At 41.2% G+C, this 15,471-nt stretch overlaps 1 protein-coding gene across 2 annotated transcripts in view; it reads left to right on the top strand.

Annotated features, from left to right (window-relative positions):
- The window catches only part of RUG3 (Regulator of chromosome condensation (RCC1) family protein), a 239,951-nt gene that overhangs the window by 57,184 nt on the left and 167,296 nt on the right, over positions 1-15,471 (top strand). The window lies entirely within an intron of this gene.

Below are 15,471 nucleotides of genomic sequence, written 5' to 3'. Positions count from 1 at the left end.
CTCCAAGAGGGAGAGGTTTTGGCCTTGGAAGAAAGCCAACATCTTGTGCTCTTGTCTCTTTGTGTTGGGTAGCAGTTTGATGAAGCAATCACACACACTAATAATAAGAAGAAGATCAAGCTAAGATAAATTGTAAAAACACTTCACAAATTGTTATCATGCTAGGAAGAATCACTCTAACTCTCATTGCCCTAGATTCTTCAACACCCACTGCAACTGGCAATTTGGATTTCTGAGGTAGAAATCCTCTAAGAGAAATTCCCTCTATGTGTGCACTTTCTCTTCCACCCGACACTAAATCTGTTTTAGCAAATTGCTGCAATCCCTTTGTGCCTAGACAAGAATCCGCTCTTCGAAAATTTGAGCCGCTGCTGGTCCTGCCCGCGTTGCACTAGAGACTTTTCCATATTTGTGCTTTTGTTCAGTCTGAACTCATGTGATCCTACAACTGTACAGAAAAATCTTGAGCGGCTCTTGCCGCTGTTTTGAGCTAACCCACGCGACTGTCCAAAAAATTAGTTCGGTAGCTCCCTCTGAGTTGCGAATTTCTCCTTTCCGCCTCTGAGCCTCTTGTCTATCAAGTACCTTCTAATACCATGTGAGAGTTCCTTGAAATGAATCAATTGGAAATTAATTCTCCTAACTGATTAACAATTTATCAATTACTTGATTAATCTGCAATTTCTTAACCAAAAATAAATGCTACGGAAGCAAAAATAGGAACTGAGAAATACTGGCACACACACATAAAATGACAGTTATTTTTGGACAAACGTCCCCAGAAAAACCCATTGTGGGAAAACCGATGCAACAACTAAGGGTTTATTTTATTATGTAGCAGTGAAATTTGAGTACAATCTTTGGAAGCCCTATTGGCTATCCAAACAACAAGAGTCTGACAAAAATATTTGGAAAGAAGATTTTATCCCTCCACTAGCAAACCCTTGGCCTCTGAAAACTGGCCGTTCAACCCTTGCACAAGTCGATTTTGCTTCTAACGATCCGTGCGACTGTGCTAGGAAAATCTTCGCAATACTTATGGCTGTACAGAGAAAACCCTTGCGACCCTAACTGCGACCTGTCAGAAAATTCCACGCGACCCTTGTGGCTGTCCTGCTAGCTTCGCTGTGGAATACTTCAATCACTTACTGTTGCCTGTCTGGAACTGGAAATCCTCCTCCAGATTACTGTCTCTGCCCCTCTGAGATTTGCTACTCAATCTTTGACTCGGTCGCTCTAACTGTCTAGATCACTGAGTGACTGCAAAATCTATTCTCCATCTACCTGTCGACGACTCTTTAAAATCTCCAGTTGGGATTCCAACCAAGATTAAATCTTAATAAGTGGCTGAGATTATCTCTAAGTCGATTCGTGTGAGACTCTAGAGAATTCACACCTTTCTCAATTAATTACTATTAATTAACCATTTTTCCTAAGTTAAACTTAGGAAAAATTAATTGCTAGTTAATTAATTTAATTGAGACATCTCTTGGTGGAATTTCGAGAAACGATTTCTGGGTTTTGGAGAACTCACTTGTTTTAGCCTTTCAACAAATTTTCGAGACTAGAACACCATCCGATGCTACACAAACTAACACTCCCCTATGACCTAAGGGTTTGGGAAGGGCATTGCTAGGACAACATTGATTGGTGTAGCATGCCCATGATAATTCATGCTTTGCCGCCTAAATCCACACCTGTTAGCGTGGATAAAATGTTTAAATCCACCTGTTGTGGCCTTGGGGGCAAGCCTCGAATTGAGCAACTGTCACTTAATTTTCAACTACTTCGTCTAGGCTAACTCCTAGCAAAGCTAAGGGGGGTGGACCCTATGAGACAAATAAGGCTTAACAAGCTTTAGTAATAAGAAATATTAGTTCTAGGAGTTAATTAAGATTGACCAAGACACATTCAACCATCATTATGTAGATTACAATATGTTACTTCAAAGCATGTAAATAAACTCTATGAGCATAAATAACCATAATCATTCATAAAGAAGAGATATAGCAATAATGCTCAATGAATGAAATACTCTTTAAGTAAAAGGTATAGCAAGTAGAGACCAATTCCAAATAAAGAGTACTTGAATGATCAAAGTAAGAGATAATCACTTGAAAGAAAAGTTCTTGAAAAGTAAATACTTGGAGATTGAAAGCTCAAAAGTAAATGCTTGAAAGTAAAAGATGATTGCTTGAAAAATAAAGTACTTGAACTTGGAAATGTAAATGTCCCAAAGTAAATATGCTTCGAAAATAAATGCAACATTTGAAAATGACGAAGAACCAAATATCGTAAATGAAAGTGTCCTGAAATGTCCCTTGGGTGATTTTTGTGAAAATTCTGTTGTAGTTACTAGTGATTATTCTTCTATCTTTTGAGATTATTTGTCTTCTATAAATTACTTACAACAAATGCCGAATAAAAACACAATTGCAATTTCAACAAAAAAATTAATTATAGGAAGTGAGAAAATAAACACATAAAAATTAGACACTGATATTTTTGGACAAATTGCCCATGCAGATGACGTTTATATTATTTCTTTAGCAAATCAAGGATTACATAAATTGCTTGCCTAACATTGGCAAAGCTTCGACAATTTTTCTCTTCACCATAGCTGACCAAATCGAACTAGGAAACCAAGAATCTCCCTCTGCAAATCAACTCGGCCTTTCCTAGGCTATTCGCACCTTCTCCAACAATTCACACTGATAAACTGAAAAATATGAACTGGCCTCCCCAAAATTTGCACTGTCTTCGGGAAGTCAATCTTGTGAGTAATACTGCCTCCAACAACTCGACTACCCAACTTCCACTGCCTCTAGGAAATTGTTCTGGCAACTGGGAACAAAAACGAGCCTCTGGCAACTCGCATTAGATAAAATGGCTACTTGCACTACCTAACTCGACCTTCCTCCTTTAGAATAATTCGACCTCCTACTCTTGAAAAATTGGAATCGTTGTGAAGAATTTCTCTGGTATTTCTCTCAATTTCTCTTGCTAAAAACATCACTGTTGGTGTCTCCCACGCTATCACTGCAAATTTGTTGTTCGTATGATCTCCAAAGGCCCCATTGATCTCCTCTTATAATCTCTCGTTGATGAATCAACGACCATGATCTAACTCCAGTTGATAACTAAGATCAATTTGACTCCTAATCACTTTTCTAGAAGTCACTAGAGAAAAATCGATTTGTCTCAATTAATCTCGATTAATTAACCCATTTTCCTAAGAGGAAAATAATTAAACTGGTTAATTAAATCTAATTAAGACGTTTCATTTAGAAACTTTTCTGGGTATTGGAGATAATTAATCCACCTATGTTCCTAGCCTTATAAACACCATTTGAGACTAGAACACCTGTCCAAGATAAAAGCCTAACAATTCTAGTTAAATTAGATTTCACTTGGGCTTAGGTTAGTTTAATGTGTGGATGCACAACATGAAATTTGTGATTACAATAAATTAAATCTGACTAAGGTTTGTGTCCTCTTCTAGCCTTATCCTTGTTGAGTTGAGGAAAGTTGCAAGGGGATCCTACAGGAGGAAGCTTAGCTTCAATGAGTACCCTTGAGAGCCCACAAGTCAGCCCGTTCGCAAGGAGGTCCAACACGAAGGGAAACAAGCCCCTAGCCTTACTTTACAAGTCAAACTATTACCGATTTCTCCCAATGTAGAAAAGGTTTTCCCTATTTAGTCTAATTCAACCAACAAGCCTTCTTTGATGATGCAAGAGGATCAAGCTAGGCTTGCAACTTGCATGAAAACGTATCAAGACTTGAAGTAGGTTTATTGCTCTTGGCGAAATTGAAATCTATTCTAAAAACAAGAATTGAAATCTAATGTAAATCAAAAATTAAAACTTAATCTAATGTAGGAGCATAAATGAAATTAAGTCTAAATAACATAAAAGAAAAATGACTTGAAATAAAACTAATCTAATTGTTATGTGTTTAAGCTATGCTAAGGTTAATTCTAATGCAAAAGAAATCACACCACAAAAGAGGCACAGCCACACAAGAGATCCCCATTGGGTAGGGGGGATGCTTAGGAGACTCTCTTAACTCCTGAGATGATTACAATTCTTTGATGAGTCCCTTGTGAATAAAGGGATCGAGAAAGATGAATTCTCTTTGAAATGAAGGGATCAAAATGGATGGATGAAGTTACAATGGTGAAATTTTATGGTTTTTTACAAAGGGTTCAAAGTAGGTTGCTTCCAGGTACTTGAGATCTTCGATTTTGAGTGAATTTCGGCAACACCTCCCCTTGTAAGAGCATGGGCATGCTAAAAACCAGAAAGCTAATTAGTTCAAAAGTGATGAAAATGAGTTTAAAACTATCAATAAATGTTAGTATTTGCAAGCCCAAAATGCCAAGTGAAATTCTATAGTTAAAAAGCTAAGTTCCTACACTAATTGGCTAAGGAAAGACCAAGTGAACTTGGTCTTTTCTCAGCTAATATGATTGCTGTTAGGACAATAGCCTTCTTACCCTCTTGAAATGCTAGATATATCCAAAAAGCTCTTGCAAATTATTAATTTTAGGTATGTTCTATGCCAGAGCAATTTATTTAAATTTTCAATGTTAGCAATCACATCAGCATTAAAGTAAACTGCAGATAGAACATGAATATAAATTGTAGAAGACAAGCCAAGACAAGAGGACACAAGATGTGGCGCTAGCCAAGGACAAACCCCACAATGTGGGGAAACCCTTGATCAATTCTTCTTTTATGTTCTTCAAATTTCAGTAGAGAAAGTGAGAGAGATAGTACATTTACAATAGAAGTCAATACTTTGACTTTTGATATCTACAAAGATCAGTTGAAGACATATTGCTTCAACTGATTCTTTAAGGTGACTTCTTCACCTATCATAGTGCTGCACCTTGTCCATTCCCTGCACCTTACTGTGTAGCACCATCACGCTGCATCATGCATCATCATGCTGCTCATGATCACTATGCTGCCCATACATCATGCTGTCCATGATCTCATACATCATGCTGCCCTTGCATCATGTTGCCCATGATCTCGTCTGTCATGCTGCCCTTGCATCATGTTGCCCATGATCTCATCTATCATGCTGCCCTTGCTATCCTTTTGTTGCTTCATTATTTAGTTCATATACATATCAGCGTTAGCTGCTTGCTATGGCTTGCAGCCTAGCAAAGCAGCTAGGCTATAGTTCCAGTATCCTCTACACAAACATGCTGTCATAGTCCTATCATGCCCACACAGTCCTTGAATAGGCTATGGCTGTCACCTACGACAATGTGTTATTACCAGCGTATAAGTATCTCTACGACTTGTGCATAAGAGTCTCCATGAACTGCATATGACTGCCTATGGGGTCCCCATTGTTGCGTATGACTTGCGTATAGAGGATTCCAAGGCTGCGTATAGATGAGTCTTAAGACTGTGTATAGAGTGATTTCATGGCCGCGTAACTGCATGAACATGTTTATCCCATGAGAACATATCTCCCATGACTGCGAGAACATATCTTATGTGACTGTGTGAACATATATTTATAAACAGCGTATAACATCCGTTTTGAACAGCGTGTCACACCCACTATGAACAATGTATAAGTGTGTCTTCATAAACAACGTATCACTGTCTAAATTACCAGCGTATATATGTCTCTTCATAAACAGCGTATCTATGTCTCCCATTACTGCGTATGATTACTGTGATATAGGGCTGTATGAGGATCTTCTTTGCTGTGTAATAGGACCTGTGTTAGGGCTCCTCCTAACTGTGGCTATGCCTCTTAGTGACTGCGTATAACAGGTTCGTTTCTTGCTGTGTGTAGGGTCCGGATTCAGGCCTTCATTTAGTCTTTCCCTTTACTGTGTTAGGGTAAGGTATCTCCCTTAACACTCCCTCTCAACTAGGGAGAACTCCATTTGCTGATCCATATGTTCGACTGTACTATCTCTGCCATCAGTGCCCTGCACTGCTCTGCCCAGCTCTGCTAAGCTTTGCTGGCTTTGCTCTGCTCTGCTCAGCTCTGCTGGCTCTGCTCGACTCTGCTCAGCTTTGCTAGCTCTGCTCAGCGCTTCTCAACTCTGCTGGCTCTGCTTAGCTCTGCTGGCTTTGCTCTGCTCTGCTGGCTCTGTTGGCTTTGCTCTGCTCTTCTGGCTTTGCTAAGCTATGCTCAGCTCTGCTCTGCTGGCTCTACTGGTTCTGTTCAACTTAGCTCTGATGAACTATAAAGAAGAAAAATTGATCGAGAATGTCTCATACTATCCTCCACTGACCCAAAGTCAGTCTTAGAGTGCGTACCACTGGTCCTAGACCAGTCTCAACCGACCCAAAGTCAGCGTCATAGTGGGTACCACTCCTACCACTGGTCCCAGACCAGTATTGCAGTCTCAGAGAGTGTACCACTAGTCCCAGACCAGTCTCAATCGACCCGAAGTCAGTGTCATAGTATGTACCACTCTCACTGGTCCCAGAACAGTGCTGCATTGACCCGAGGTCCGTCTCAGAGTATGTACCACTGGTCCCAGACCAGTGTCAACCGACCCGAAGTTAGCGTCATAGTGGGTACCACTCCTAGCACTGGTCCCAGATCAGTATCGCAGTCTCAGAGAGTGTACCACTGGTCCCAGACCAGTATCGCAGTCTCAGAGAGTGTACCACTGGTCCCAGACCAGTCTCAACTGACCTGAAGTTAGTGTCATAGTATGTACCACTCTCATTGGTCCTAGACCAATCTTGCACTGACCCGAGGTCAGTCTCAGAGTATGTACCACTGGTCCCAGACCAGTCTCAACCAACCCGAAGCCGCGTCATAATAGGTACAACTCCTACAACTAGTCCCAGACCAGTATCATTGATCCCAGATCAATGAAGTTCATCCTAGCATAGGGGAGTACGGTAGATACAACGATGCGTCCATCGGTACTACTATGGTCCCTATCCTCATTTCCCTGCTCATTGATCAGATGAGAGCTACTTCCCATGAGTCTCAGATTGCATGGATAGGATGCCTCGACAAGAGAACATACTCAATCCCGTCCTCATAGGAGAACTAATCATCCTGCTACAGTTTTGTCATGGAGAACACATCATCCAGACCTCACAGGAGAACTAATCATCCTGCTACACATGAGAGCGAATCATCCTGTCCCACAAGAGAGCGAATCATCTTGTCCCACAAGAGAGCGAATCATCTTGTTCCAGTGTGCACCACCAGGGGAGGGTGAGTCACCTTGTGGCTGTATGTTGTTCCAGTAAGAATCGCAAGTCCCCAGAGCTCCCAGAGCTCAATGTATGCAACATGCAGGACCCTTTTACAAGGGTCTCTCGATGACTCCAAGTCGTATGGGAAAATCACAGATTTGATCTTTCCCCGGGGCTTTGTCAAAATGTAAGCGATCTGTACATCAGTCTCAATGCGATGGAGCCGCCTTGCTCATCGACTTATCATATCCCAAATAAGGGAGTATCTGATGTCTATCTGCTGGAGCAATTGTCGAATACGGGATTCCTTAATAATCGAAACCCACCTCTGGTTGTCACAGAGAATCACAGTGGTATTCATCATTGTGTACTCATTGATCAGTCTGTATTCGAATAATCATGCAGTTTTTATATTTCCGGCAGTGTATCTCAATCCATGAGAGATTGTGCCCCGAAGATATCTCAGAAGATTCTTGGCACCAATCTAGTGAGGCTCAACCAAATTTGAGCTCATCATGCTAACTGCAACACATATGTCGGGACGAAGGTTCTCCAAGAACATCAACGCGAATGAGTTTATGAAACTCAGACGCATTTCCCAAAGGTGACTTCTTCACCTATCATAGTGCTGCACCTTGTCCATTCCCTGCACCTTACTGTGTAGCACCATCACGCTGCATCATGCATCATCATGCTGCTCATGATCACTATGCTGCCCATACATCATGCTGTCCATGATCTCATACATCATGCTGCCCTTGCATCATGCTGCCCATGATCTCATCTATCATGCTGCCCTTGCATCATGTTGCCCATGATCTCATCTATTATGCTGCCCTTGCTATCCTTTTGTTGCTTCATTATTTAGTTCATATACATATCAACCCTAGCTGCTTGCTATGGCTTGCAGCCTAGCAAAGCAGCTAGGCTATAGTTCCAGTATCCTCTACACAAACATGCTGTCATAGTCCTATCATGCCCACGCAGTGCTTGAATAGGCTATCGCTGTCACCTGCGACAATGTGTTATTACCAGCGTATAAGTGTCTCTACGACCTGTGCATAAGAGTCTCCATGAACTGCATATGACTGCGTATGGGGTCCCCATTGTTGCGTATGACTTGCGTATAGAGGATTCCAAGGCTACGTATAGATGAGTCTTAAGACTGTGTATAGAGTGATTCCATGGCCGCGTAACTGCGTGAACATGTTTATCCCATGAGAACATATCTTATATGACTGTGTGAACATATCTTATATGACTGTGTGAACATATCCTTATAAACAACGTATAACATCCATTTTGAACAGCGTGTCACACCCACTATGAACAACGTATAAGTGTGTCTTCATAAACAACGTATCACTGTCTAAATTACCAACGTATATATGTCCCTTCATAAACAGCGTATCTATGTCTCCCATTACTGCGTATGATTACTGTGATATAGGGTTGTATGAGGATCTTCTTTGCTGTGCAATAGGACCTGTGTTAGGGCTCCTCCTAACTGCGACTATGCCTCTTAGTGACTACGTACAACAGGTTCGTTTCTTGCTGCGTGTAGGGTCCGGATTCAGGCCTTCATTTAGTCTTCCCCTTTATTGCGTTAGGGTAAGGTATCTCCCTTAATTGCCGCTGGGATCTCCCTTCATCTGCGTCTTAATGACTGTGATTTAGGGCTTCAACGTATTACCCTTGGCGTCTCTCCTTTTCCAAAAACCCAAGATGTGGAGAGGAGGAGATCACCTCAAGGACATGTCTAAAATGACTTCAAGTCCTCACCAATTTATACTAAAACGTGGAGGTTGAATAGACACGTTGGTTGGGCTTCGAAGCCTACATAAGACGCTGGCTGACTTAACAATTTGTCCATAACTTCATAAATTCTCATCGGAATCGAATGATCTTTAGATCAGTCCTACACCTCTTGATGAGAGGGATCCAATAAAAATATCAGCTGCCCTAAATAAGTTGACCGATATAGAGTTTGGCCCTAGTTTCCAATTTAACACAAATGGAACCAAGAAGATTGTAGAATTTTAAATGAGAAAGAAGGGAGAGAGAAAGGGGCCCTTTGAAACCCTTTGAAGTCCTTTGAAGTCCTTTGAAAATCCTTGATCCAAGTGGGATTAATGCTTTATTCAATGCTTGGAGATGGCTGGTTCAACCGAGAACTTCAACAACTCCAAGCTTGAAGCACATGTAAAAACACTTAAGATCTTGCCCACAAGATTAGTAGCATAGGTGTAGATTGCATAATGGTAAGACTAAACATGTTATTCAACCAAGAAATGCATGTGATAATTAAAATCTAGAATGTGATACTAACAAGAAGGTAGGAAACACTTGCTATCTTCTCCTTTGGGCAACATTGCCCTTATCAAGGCCTAACTACAATCCTCAACCAATTAAATTGAAAGCACAACAAATTACCTCAAATGGAGATCCAAGCAAACCACACAAGACTATCAAATCATGGACCTCCAAAGTCTTCTTTTATTAACAAGATAAAACAATTTACAATGAGCGTTTCCCCAAGCTCTCATGATTCAACCATCCTAACAACAATGTTCCACCAAGTTTCCGAGACGTGGGGATAGGGGAGCGGGAAATGCAAGAGTGACCTATGCAAAAGCTCCCCATCAATTTTTAGGAAATGTGGGGGGATGTCGGGGTCTTTAACACAAGGGACCTCGACAAAAATAGTAAAATACTAAAAAGTTATAAATATATCATTGAATTTTTATAATTTAACTCTCTTTATCATTATATAAGTTATAACACTTACATCATGAAGGATAAATTGGTGAATCATATAACTAAAACAATTTTAAAACGAAAAGCATGATACAATCATACATGTATGATGTAACTGTAACATTGTACAATGAAAATAAAAGTTTAAATCACATTGAAGTTCCAACTATGAATACTGAATATTGAAATAGAAGTCAAGTCTGATACATCAAGATTCAAAACAAACTAAAGTCTACGAATGAAGTTTGAAACAAAAAAACAAATAACATAAGAACATATCAAACGACAAATGAGCATAATTGCTCAAGATAATGCCTCGCTAGTCTCTGCATCGAGATGCTACATGAATAAATCAAGATCAACCATGTCACCATCTGAATCAGAATCACTTGCATTCTCAAACATGTTAAGTAGCACACCAACCAACCCCATCTATGTCTCATCAAGTCCCTCCTCCATATTCACCTGTGCATCATCTTCTAGAGCAACATCCCATTGTGTTGCTAGTCCCTTCAAATACTCAGGTGTCTTTGTATGCTCAAAACGTAGGGCACTGTGCACAACAACTAACTTCTCCGCTCTTTTAGAGGTAAGCTTGTTCCTCTTGATAGAGTGGTTGAAGCTATATTTGGACCAATTCCTCTCTGCTGTAAAGGAACTAGCAATTTGAGACAACAAACACTAGCTAGATGTTTGAGCTCTAGAGCACCATTCCCATGCATCCTCCACCAACCAATCGGTTCATCTTGGCCTAGATCTATGAGATCTGCCTGAGCACCACGTGTGTTGAAGGGGCCACTTAGAGATGCATACTAAACAAATTGCCTTCGAAGTTTTTCCCTCTCCTCCTCATTGTACATCTTCGCAATTGCATATAGGAAGCCATTCTTTACCTCAGGATCATTAATGGGAGGCACTCTCCCAGGCCTTTCAACATACCATTTTGGGTTTAATGCATATGCTGCCATGTGCAAATGTGTGTTCATGCGATCCCACCTACGCTGAATGATGGGTTGAATCTGGGATGTATAGAACTCTAATGAGGGCTCCCTCTACTGAATGGTTGCGTTCACACAACCCAACATGCTATCAAAGGTCTCATAGATTTCTCCAAGACTAGGAGCATCTGAATCAGTGTAAGGAATGACCTCCACAATAGGGGCCATGAATGACACCAAGTAAGAACATTTTGCTCACCAATCATTGTCCAACACCTGAAACCTGACCTTCTTCCCCAAGTCTGTCTTTGATTTTGACCACCTTCCCCACCCTGGACTCACAACCAAGGGTTGTAGTGGTGCTTGTGCCTCTAGCATCCTCTCCAATAAGAGAAAATAGCTAGCATATCTAGTATTGGTGGGCTCGAGGAATTCCTTCCTCTTGTGAGCCTTGTACATGGCCAAGGAGGTATGGTGGTTGCAGATAAACCTCTGTGCATCTCTAGCCTTTGTCACCAAGTTTGATATCCACTGAATTTTGCCAATGTCTTTTAGTGCATTATTGAGTGCATGCACACAACAAGGAGTCCAAAAAATATGTTGATACCTGCTTTGAATCAAGAACCGGGTTGATCTACAAATTGCTGCTACATTGTCACAACCTGCACCACACTATCAACCCCAACTATTTCAATTTGAAAGACACACTTGTCTTTATTGCTTGTTCTAAGCTTGAAACCTTTGCAAGACTATTGATCTCTGCTTTCCTCTACCATTCTGTGCACTAGCTTCTCTTGCACACTCTTCCTCTAGCAAGCTCCACGCACAAACTCATGCTTCCTATTGCTTGATCTCGCCAACTCGTGCTCACGAAAACAATGATTAAACTTGTGTCTCGTTCCTCCTTTTAAAGTTAATTTGAATGGTTGAAATTAGTTAGTTTTCTAATTAAGAAATGATTTTTTGATTGATTGAGTTAACATGAGTTAACTGCTCATGCAACTCGTCCTATTTCAAGTCAACCACTTGAAACTCAATCACTTTTGTTTTTCCTCAATCAACTCACACTAGAAAATCGAGAACTCGCCTTTCAATTTCAACACATCAGTTCACTGCATCCTAACTTGCCCTAAGTTTTAGGGTTTGATTCCTAAATTATAGGAACTCGAGTCATCCACAAGAAGGAACTTGTTCTAGCTCCTATGATTAAGGCAGAAATTGAGGAACCCTTTTCTCGCTAATATTTTCAACACTCCCTCTAGTGTGGAAGGTGTTCCTCATAGAACCTTGTACACCTGGATCAGTCTCTAACACTACCATGTTCTTCGCTGCTGCAACTGCTCCTGAACTACAAGGCTTCCCTACTTTTTCCTGCGGAACCTATTTGAAGATACGTTCTTTCCTACCATGCTCTGCGATTTCATTACTTCTCTATTCTAAGCACTTCCCGTCTTGTTGTTGAAGGCTACTTCCTCTGAAGGCATTCATCTCCAGCTCCACAATCTACCACTATCAGTGAACGCTACTCCTTTAGGTCACTAATCTTTGGCCCAAACAATCTTCCCTCTAGTTGCTTCTTTGTCCATCAAGGATGCCAACTCATATGGTCTTCAACTTGCCCGCTACTTGCGTCACCGCTGCTCCACAAAAGACAAGTCTTAGGGCAATGGACGCTGCCCACTCTCACTGTAGAAGTCCATCTCTATAGAGTGAACTAGGGCTGAATAGTAAGTCCTCTTGGCTACGTCCTTTGTCCCTTCAAGGATCAACCCCGAGCTTCAACATTTCTGTTGCTCCAACCAGATTTGATGTCCTCCTCAAACACTGGACTTAGGGCACTGAAGACACCTTCTCACTGCCCTCCAAACAATACATAAGATGTCCACCAAAACTGTCCTAAATCTGGTCTCAAACAGTTAGCAAAAACATCAACCTTGGAAGAATACAAACATACCTTTGGTTTGGACGATTATTTCTGTCCCCAAATCAACTTGGCTTGTGCATCTAAGTCTGAAGCTCTGACTCTCTAGTTAGGGCTAGGGACTATCCATGTCAACTCCCCTAGGAACATGTGGTTATCCTCCTTCTACAAGCCTTCCTCCTTCTACAAGCCTTCCATATGCACTGGACTGTAGGACTGTTCTGTCGCTTGTTCAAGCCTATCGACCCCTCCAAACCAGAGGCTACAAGGCTCGGCCTCCCTTCCAAAACACACAGAAAAATCTCAGCCCGTGTAATTGAGAAATCCTCCACAAAACAATGCATAGATCTGTGCTCTCCACTGCCTGCAATCTTCCCTCAACTCAACCGTGTTTAGATTTCAAAAGGGACACTTCTTGCTCCTTTGCTCCCCCTGCACTAGCTCCTCAAGTGCTTGCGGCTACCTTAGGCCATATGCCTCTTCACTATGACGAATTTGTTCATGTATGTGCTATCTTTATTCCGATCCATACTCTAGTACCATGTAGAAAATCCACGAAATTTTGATCTGCTAATATGAGCAATCTGAAATAAAATTTCTTCTCACATAAGCACATAATTTCTCTACTAGATGTAGCGGAATAAGAACAGAAATAAATCACAGTCACACAGTAGCAAAACACAATTTTTTTTCTAGGGAACCCAACTGGGAAAACCCTCTGCTTGTTCTAGAATTTTTTTGATAGGAAACACTGAGTAATTGGTCTCTTACAAAATACAACTGTTTGAATCTGAAAGACAAAATTGTCTTTCTTGCTTGTTATAAGCTTGAAACCCTTGCAAGACTGTTGATCTTTGCTTTCCTCTACCAATCTGTGCACAAGCTTCTCTTGCATACTCTTCCTATCACAAGCTCCATGCAGAAACTCGTTCTTCCTATTTCTTGGTCTCGCCAACTTGTGCTCACCAAGACAATGATTAAACTTGTGCCTTCGTTCCTCCTTTTAAAGGCAATTCAAATGGTTAAAATTAGTTAGTTTTCTACATAAGAAATGATTTTGTGATTGATTGAGATAACATGAGTTAATTGCTCATGTAACTCGTCCTATTTCAAGTCAACCACTTGAAACTCAATCACTTGTGTTTTTCCTCAATCAACTCACACTAGAAAATCAAGAACTTGCTTTTCAATTTCAACACATCAGTTAACTGCATCCTAACTTGTCCTAATTTTTAGGGATTGATTCCTAAATTATAGGAACTCAAGTCATGCACAACAAAGAACTCATTCTAGTTCCTGTGATTAAGGCTCAAATCAAGGAAACTTTTTCTCGCTAATATTTTCAACATTAGTGAAAGTTCGTAAAGAGTAGGGAGCCTTAACTGAGGTGAAAATGGGCTATCACTCCATTGTTGCCCTTGACCTAGTAGTTTATCTATAGGAACCCCTCTTAGGACCTCTGCTAGTTCGAGTGGTAACATTTTTGGCGCCATTGCTGGGGAGGAAGCAGGTCTACCTCCCTAGTGAATCATTGAGGAATTGATTCATTGACGACATTCTAATTGTTCCTCTGGCGACTCCACAACATCCTTCTTAAAATGGAGAGCCCTAAAACCATGACATACCATCGACAAAAGAATGCAAAACGCCACACTGTTGATTTGGGGTAGCATCGGATGTGCTCTAGCCACGAAATTTGGTGGAGAGGTTAGGGCACATGAGATCTCCAATACCCAGAAAGGGTTTGGGAAGATTCTAAAAAGTTAGGGAGATATTAAAATAATTAATATTTTTAATGGAGTCCCTAAGTCTAAACTTAGGGAAATTAAAATATTAACGTGAATTAATATAAAACTATGTTAGAATGATCCAAAAGACATGGATCAAGCCAGATCTAATCTTAGTCGTCGATTAGGGACTTAATCTCGGCTGTTGATTTGTCAACGAGAAAAGTATAAGATGAGGCTTGAGAGTCACTTGGAGAACACACCAGAGTGATCAGTCATTCTATTCTCTAGAGCGGGGTTCGCTAAGAGAGATAGAATTAGTGATCGGGAGATGCAGCTGAGGGGCGCTTGAGTACAGAGAGACAGAGAGGCAGAGATAGTCCCTCAGGAACGCAACGCAGTAGCTGGGGAGAGTGATGTAGAGCCAGCCAGGGCTCATGCAGGGCCACGCAGAGGCAGCGAGGAGCTGCGCAGAGCCTCAGAGAGGCCAACGTTGTTGACGCAGAGGGCCCAAGGGCTGATGCAGGGCCTCCTAAGGTTGACACAAACCCATCCGGGGTGATGCAGGGCCAGTGCTGGGCGGAGAGGGGTTGACGCAGTCCAGAGATAGGCTGACACTATCCAAAGATAGGCCGACGTTGAGGTTTCTGGGGCAGATTTGTGTTGAGTAGCTGCTGGAAGGATTATCCGGGTTTCAGCTAGGAGATTTGTCAGAAACTAAGAGGTATTACTTCCAAGGAAATTCTCTGTTGTGTAGGTTAGTTTCGACACCCTGATCGTACTCTGATATTGCTTAATAAGAAAACCCTCAGATAGCTGCACCGGTTTTCCCACATTGGGTTTTTCTGGGGACATTAGTCCAAAAATAATGGTGTCATTTGGTGTGATTGTTTCTGTTTCCTTTAGTTGCTGATCTGTAATATGTTGAG

This window comes from Pinus tabuliformis, chromosome J (genome assembly GCF_031772625.1).
Source record: "Pinus tabuliformis cultivar Carrire ecotype Pingquan chromosome J, CPIR1, whole genome shotgun sequence".
NCBI lineage: Eukaryota > Viridiplantae > Streptophyta > Pinopsida > Pinales > Pinaceae > Pinus > Pinus tabuliformis.
Note: the sequence above shows the minus strand (reverse complement) of the source record. Positions and strands in the feature narration are given on the sequence as shown.